Below are 7,804 nucleotides of genomic sequence, written 5' to 3'. Positions count from 1 at the left end.
CTCACACCCATTCAAGAGAGAAGACTCTCCCTGAGGATGAACTTAGTGAGGAGAAGCTGTGTGATACCTCCTGTGCTAGTTTCGAGTCCGTACAAGAGTCAGTGGGTGAGACTGAGGATTTGTCTTCTGCCCATTCAAGAGAGACTCAGGAAGGAAGGACAATATGGCCAGACAAACGATCTCGTTCAAGAAGGTTTGAGGCGGGTGACGAGGTGTTGCTTCTACTACAGCAGTCAGGTCAACCCTTGGTTGTCCTTTCTAAGGGTTCCTACACCATTATCTGGAGTGTAGGAGACTCAAATTACCTTGTCTCTACCCCTGATAAGCGCAGAGGTCGGAGATTATGTCACGTCAACATACCTAAGCCATATTTCAGTCGTGATCCTCCACCCTTGGAACCGATGGTGCCAGTCTGCATCATCTTACGTCCAGCAGTAGCCGTGTGTGACAAAGTCGACGACGTAGCTGCGAGTGCCTCGAAGACTTGGGACCCGAGCGGAAGCGTGAGAGAACTGAAGTGTTGCTTGTATATAGTTGGGTACTATAGGATGTTCATTGTAAATTTTGCAACAGTCGTAACCCCTCTGACAGATTTGTTGAAGAATGATATCAGATGTTGGGAATGAGCAGTGTGAAACAGTCTCTCTTTTTAGTTAGGAACCCTACTTTTCAACTGTTTTATTTTGCAGGCTCCAACCAGATTAGCTGTGAATGCCGCCAGTGTTGTAAAAGCTGGAAAGGTCCCCATGTAGGAGGACGGAAAGAAGGTTGAGCCCAAACAGATAGCCCCACCATGAAGAGGGAACTTTTGTTTTGCTATTTGTATTGTAACGCTTTGTTTATGTGTTATTCAAGCAATCATAGAAGTAACCTTTGTTTTCCTATTTGTATTATAACACTGTATATTTGTGTTCTTCAGCCAATCAGAGTGTACTGACTACCAAACCTTTCAAAATGTTCACAAGTTATGGGAACGGAGTCAATATTAGATACATGGGCCTTGTTATGTACAATTTTTACGTTACATTATTTTCAGCACATCTTATGTGTTAACAGATTGTGTTAGCTGATTGTTTATCCCGCTCTTAAGAAAATTCCTCTTCCAGGAATTTTCTCCTTTAAGGAGGAGGGTGTTACGGAACACGTGTGTTTGTGCTCACATGTTCGTGTATATAACGTGTGTGTGTCCTTGTGTATGTTATTTCTTATCAGGACGAGGATTAAGGCCTCCCTCTGAGACGTCCTCGGAGCATCAGTTCACACCAAGCATTAGGCGTAATACTTTAATTTTATTTTGAAACAAGATGGTCATTTGTCCTTGAGCACCCCGACCCTTCCCCGAGGCGGGGGTAAGTTGTCATCAGCTGCGGAATATTTCGCCACCGTACTGGACATGTCATCGCTGCAGGCTTACCAGAGGGAGGGTGATCTACGCAGTTTTGAGCTACGCATTCTCCAACCAATCGGAACATTTCTGAGGCTCATAGCCAATCAAAATGTAAGGTTGTATAGCTAGCAGGGAACGCTTGTCTTTACTGTAATATATACCCATGACACCCGCTGAGTCTCTCTCTTTCTAGCCCAGCGAGATAAGTGGTCCACCCCTGCTGTAAGTTCTGCTGTGTTGTAAGCCTGTAAGCCCTGCTGTGCTATAAGCCCATTACCCAAGTGTTGTGCTGTAAGCCCGTTATAATTATCAGTGTACTGTTATCGAAGAACTGCCTTAGAGGAAAGAGAACTCCTGGCTTGAAATCTTATCTGGAATGTTAAGTCATGTACGAATGTTATCTCAAGTCAATGTTAACTCTTATGTTCAGTGTTAACGTAATGTTTCATGCTTGATTTATGTGCCTATCTTTGTACACTTGAATTCTTTCATTATAAGTAGATTTAATGTAATGCTGGTCTTTAATTCAATCCCATAACATTATTATTTTGTTATCCTGAGTTGTGCAACTTGACAAATCTATAACGTCCTTGCAAGACAAGGAACAGTAGTATTTGTAACATATGTTACTGGCGACCTTACCTGAATAAGTGTTGAATTCGTAACATATAAATTGGCGACCTTGCCAGGATATTTCTTGCCTTAACGGAATCTCTTTCCTTGATTCGTTAGTCATGTCGTTGATCAGTGTTGACAATACCGCTCAATCATTAACGTCGGTCAAAGTCTCGATCCTTCCCCATATCCCTAGTGATATTGATGTTGATCTCAGTTATTGGCGAAAGCAGCTAGAGATAGCTAAGGTCAATGCACAAGCACAAGTGCAAGTACAGAAGGAGCAGACTGAACAAGCTAGGTTAGCTCTCGAACGTGAAAGACTTAGACTTAACGCTTCACCATCAGGACCAGTGTCGTCCCAGTTACATCTCGTACCGAAGTTCAGTGAACTTGACGCGGGCAGGCATTCAAAGGGCTACGACGGCAGAGGGAGGACCAATGATTATGTAATCCCACCTGAATCTGCTACCTTGCCAGTAACTCATGAAAGTAAGGGGAAATACTCCAACAGAGTTAAGAGTTGTTTTTATTGTGGCAAGGCTGGGCACCAGGTGAGGGATTGCTGGGCTCGAGAGAAGGAATTTAGAGATTCTACCGTGAGTAGACCGGTGAATCTCGTCTCAACTTTAGGGCCACTTAGTAAAGTAGGTGAGGCTGTCCCTGCTCTTAGGAAAAAGAGGGGTTGCGAGAGAGTAGTTAAGGATCCGTTCTGTGGGAACTGCAATGCGTTCCTGTCTGAGGGCTATGTTAGTAGATGTGGTGTACGACGAAAAGTGACCGTATTACGGGATTCTGGTGCGCTACAGTCCTTAATGTTGGATGGCTTGGTGCCGCGAGGAGAGTTTGGAGACCGAGTCTTGCTAGATGGACTGTCGGGTTCCAAGGAAGCTCCACTAGTCGATGTGAGGGTAGAAACAGATCTCTTCACGGGCCATGCTCTCATAGGGGTTGTAGATAGGTTACCTGTCTCAGGTGTGGACTTTGTGTTAGGCAGTGACCTAGCTGGTGGGAAGATGAACCCAATGCCGGTGTTGCCTACGGGCCCGGTGGAGTCCACGGAGGCAGTGCAGCTTGAGGCAGAAGTACCAGAGTTAGTCTCCAACCACGATGATGCCAGGTCTATGACAGCTGGCACGGCAGGCCGTGTGCCTGAGGACATAGCCGTTGAAACGGAGGAAGTGAAGACCAGCGAGAGGAGGCTGTGTGATTCCCTCTCCCCTGGTATAGACTCCGTTGAAACGCAGGAAGTTAAGACTCTCCCCCCAACTGAGACCAGCGAGAGGGAACTGTGTGATACCCTCTCCCCTGGTGTAGCCTCCGTTGAGACAGTGGACCTAAAGACTCTTCGTGAGAGCGAGGCCAGCGAGAGGAAGCTGTGTGTTACCCTCTCCCCTGGTATAGCCTCCGTTGAGACGGCGAACTTAAAGACTCTTCATGAGAGTGAGGCCAGCGAGAGGAAGCTGTGTGATACCCTCTCCCCTGGTGTAGACTTCGTCAAGACGAAGGAAGTGAAGTCTCTCCCTACGAGTGAGTCTAGTGAGAGGAAGCTGTGTGATACCCTCTCCCCTGGCGTAGACTCCGTTGAGACTGAGGGTTTGTCTCACACCCATTCAAGAGAGAAGACTCTCCCTGAGGATGAACTTAGTGAGGAGAAGCTGTGTGATACCTCCTGTGCTAGTTTCGAGTCCGTACAAGAGTCAGTGGGTGAGACTGAGGATTTGTCTTCTGCCCATTCAAGAGAGACTCAGGAAGGAAGGACAATATGGCCAGACAAACGATCTCGTTCAAGAAGGTTTGAGGCGGGTGACGAGGTGTTGCTTCTACTACAGCAGTCAGGTCAACCCTTGGTTGTCCTTTCTAAGGGTTCCTACACCATTATCTGGAGTGTAGGAGACTCAAATTACCTTGTCTCTACCCCTGATAAGCGCAGAGGTCGGAGATTATGTCACGTCAACATGCCTAAGCCATATTTCAGTCGTGATCCTCCACCCTTGGAACCGATGGTGCCAGTCTGCATCATCTTACGTCCAGCAGTAGCCGTGTGTGACGAAGTCGACGACGTAGCTGCGAGTGCCTCGAAGACTTGGGACCCGGGCGGAAGCGTGAGAGAACTGAAGTGTTGCTTGTATATAGTTGGGTACTATAGGATGTTCATTGTAAATTTTGCAACAGTCGTAACCCCACTGACAGATTTGTTGAAGAATGATATCAGATGTTTGGAATGAGCAGTGTGAAACAGTCTCTCTTTTTAGTTAGGAACCCTACTTTTCAACTGTTTTATTTTGCAGGCTCCAACCAGATTAGCTGTGAATGCCGCCAGTGTTGTAAAAGCTGGAAAGGTCCCCATGCAGGAGGACGGAAAGAAGGTTGAGCCTAAACAGATAGCCCCACCATGAAGAGGGAACTTTTGTTTTGCTATTTGTATTGTAGCGCTTTGTTTATGTGTTATTCAAGCAATCATAGAAGTAACCTTTGTTTTCCTATTTGTATTATAACACTGTATATTTGTGTTCTTCAGCCAATCAGAGTGTACTGACTACCAAACCTTTCAAAATGTTCACAAGTTATGGGAACGGAGTCAATATTAGATACATGGGCCTTGTTATGTACAATTTTTACGTTACATTATTTTCAGCACATCTTATGTGTTAACAGATTGTGTTAGCTGATTGTTTATCCCGCTCTTAAGAAAATTCCTCTTCCAGGAATTTTCTCCTTTAAGGAGGAGGGTGTTACGGAACACGTGTGTTTGTGCTCACATGTTCGTGTATATAACGTGTGTGTGTCCTTGTGTATGTTATTTCTTATCAGGACGAGGATTAAGGCCTCCCTCTGAGACGTCCTCGGAGCGTCAGTTCACACCAAGCATTAGGCGTAATACTTTAATTTTATTTTGAAACCAGATGGTCATTTGTCCTTGAGCACCCCAACCCTTCCCCGAGGCGGGGGGGGGGGGGGGGGGGGGGGGGGTAAGTTGTCATCAGCTGCGGAATATTTCGCCACCGTACTGGACATGTCATCGCTGCAGGCTTACCAGAGGGAGGGTGATCTACGCAGTTTTGAGCTACGCATTCTCCGACCAATCGGAACATTTCTGAGGCTCATAGCCAATCAAAATGTAAGGTTGTATAGCTAGCAGAGAACGCTTGTCTTTACTGTAATATATACCCATGACACCCGCTGAGTCTCTCTCTTTCTAGCCCAGCGAGGTAAGTGGTCCACCCCTGCTGTAAGTTCTGCTGTGTTGTAAGCCTGTAAGCCCTGCTGTGTTATAAGCCCATTACCCAAGTGTTGTGCTGTAAGCCCGTTATAATTATCAGTGTACTGTTATCGAAGAACTGCCTTAGAGGAAAGAGAACTCCTGGCTTGAAATCTTATCTGGAATGTTAAGTCATGTACAAATGTTATCTTATGTTCAATGTTAAACTCACTTTTAATGTTAACGTAATGTTTCATGCTTGATTTATGTGCCTATCTTTGTACACTTGAATTCTTTCATTATAAGTAGATTTAATGTAATGCTGGTCTTTAATTCAATCCCATAACATTATTATTGTGTTATCCTGAGTTGTGCAACTTGACAAATCTATAACGTCCTTGCAAGACAAGGAACAGTAGTATTTGTAACATATGTTACTGGCGACCTTACCTGAATAAGTATTGAATTCGTAACAATATATATATATATATATATATATATATATATATATATATATATATATATATATATATATATATATATATATATATATATATATATATATATATATATCTTTCTTTCTTTTCTTTCGTTCATATTATTTGCCATTTCCCGCGTCAGCGAAGTAGGGTTAAGAACAGAGGACTGGGCCTCTGAGGGAATATCCTCACCTGGCCCTCTTCTCTGTTCCTTCTTTTTGAAAATCAAAAAAAAAAAGAAGAGGGGAGGATTTCCAGCCACCCGCTCCCTCCCCTTTTAGTCACCTTCTACGACACGCAGGGAATACGTGGAAAGAATTCTTTCTCCCCTATCCCCAGGGATAAGTAATCATCTATTCACCCATATATCCATAGCACCTCATAAAACACATTTCTGCACAAGTAATTAAATAATAAGTAATCAATCCATCATATAACCTCTTTGTCGTATACCCTCCCTATTATCTATAATAAAATGATAAAATCCTAAATACCTGTAAATAAAAGGGAACACTTGAGCTTTCACCTTGACTTTCTATTGCTCTGGTAATTTTCGTCCCACAAAGGGGCCCCTGAAACCAAAATATGCCTATCTACATAAGAAAAAGGTACAACATTCTTTTTTTTTACAAAATCCAGGAGCATTACTTTTTTCCATTACTTTGTAATTAGCTTCAAAATACTTCCTCCCAGTAAAGACAAACTGTAAATGACCAACAGCTTATATGCTGCCAAGAGGCACAAAAAATATTTTGCTCAGGGATAAAATACTATCACTTTAAACTCATTTCCTAAATTCCACTGATCAAACCAAAGGAAGAGCTGCTTGAGGATAAAAAAAACACTTCGCTTAGGGATAAAACACGATCACTTTAAACTTATTTCCAAACTTTCATTGATTAAACCAAAGCAAGAGACTGCTTGAAGATGGTAAACACATTGTGGACAGTAGTTTGATTTACCATTTTTTGGTAGTCTAACTGTCTTGTTTGGGCCTGGTTGAAAAGCATGTCTTTGAAGAAGCTTTAGCGAGTTAAGCATAAAGCTGAAGTATAGTTCACAGACATATATTTCTTAAAAGGAGTACAGCTTAGATATTCCCATGTAATTCTGTGTCGGCTTTCAAAAATGTATCAGAGAAAAGGTATGTGTTGCTTTGTAAACAATTCAGAACATACATCACCTATGTACATGACCACAACGGCAACTTGGCACAGATATATTCTCACTCACACAGATGCATAGAGCATGATGGTTGTCTCAACCTCTTCCCTCCTCCTCCCCCAAAATCTCCTCTCTCCAAGCAGGGCTGGGGGGGTGGGGGTTGGTTGGGGGGTGGCTGGAGGATAGAAACATCAGTGCAAGTCATGCCTCATGGGAGGGCCAGGTTTCCGCAGTAGGCTGGACGAGGAGTGGGTGTGCTTGAGAGAATCATTATGAGTTTTATATTCCATAACTGTATTGGGAGGAAAGTTAAGAACTCGCTTCAAAGTGTCACGGATTCGTCCTGTTGTTACTGTGTCCTGTGCACTTCGATTCCAGATAGAGATAATGTCCTCCTGAAATCTCACTGATATGACAGCACCACAGATCTCATCTCCAACCATGAACTGTTCACCTAGCATTGCCAATATCATGTTCTCCCAACACCGATTCCAGATAGAGATAATGTCCTCCTGAAATCTCACTGATATGACAGCACCACAGATCTCATCTCCAACCATGAACTGTTCACCTAGCATTGCCAATATCATGTTCTCCCAACACCGTGAAGACGTAAGGCGTAAACGAACAATCCATTTCCCTCTATTCTTATTCCCAACATCTTCTCACATGGGCTTTATTCCATCTTTAAAACTATGTATATCCGAGTGTGAAGTTAGGTCAACAGGAAGGACTAAACGACTATCGTAACCCCAAAACTGTTCCACTGATGCAAATCTTCCAAGTAACCTGAGGTTCTGGTCATAATTTTGTGTTGTAGTCTGCTTTCCTGGTGCTCGACGACTGAACCATATACAATAAGTATACTGCACTCTATGCTCCCCACACTTAACTTCAACTGATGGCAATGATTTTTCTGTTTCCTTCGAGTCGCGATTTCCACCCTCGTCTTCACCC

At 43.6% G+C, this 7,804-nt stretch overlaps 1 pseudogene; it reads right to left on the bottom strand.

Moving 5' to 3' along the window:
• Positions 1–7,038: 7,038 nt before the first annotated feature.
• The window catches only part of LOC139750139 (eukaryotic translation initiation factor 4E type 2-like), an 816-nt pseudogene continuing 50 nt past the window's right edge, over positions 7,039–7,804 (bottom strand).

The sequence above is a fragment of the Panulirus ornatus genome, chromosome 9 (genome assembly GCF_036320965.1).
Source record: "Panulirus ornatus isolate Po-2019 chromosome 9, ASM3632096v1, whole genome shotgun sequence".
Taxonomy (NCBI): Eukaryota; Metazoa; Arthropoda; class Malacostraca; order Decapoda; family Palinuridae; genus Panulirus; species Panulirus ornatus.
This window is presented reverse-complemented; position numbering and strand designations above follow the sequence as displayed.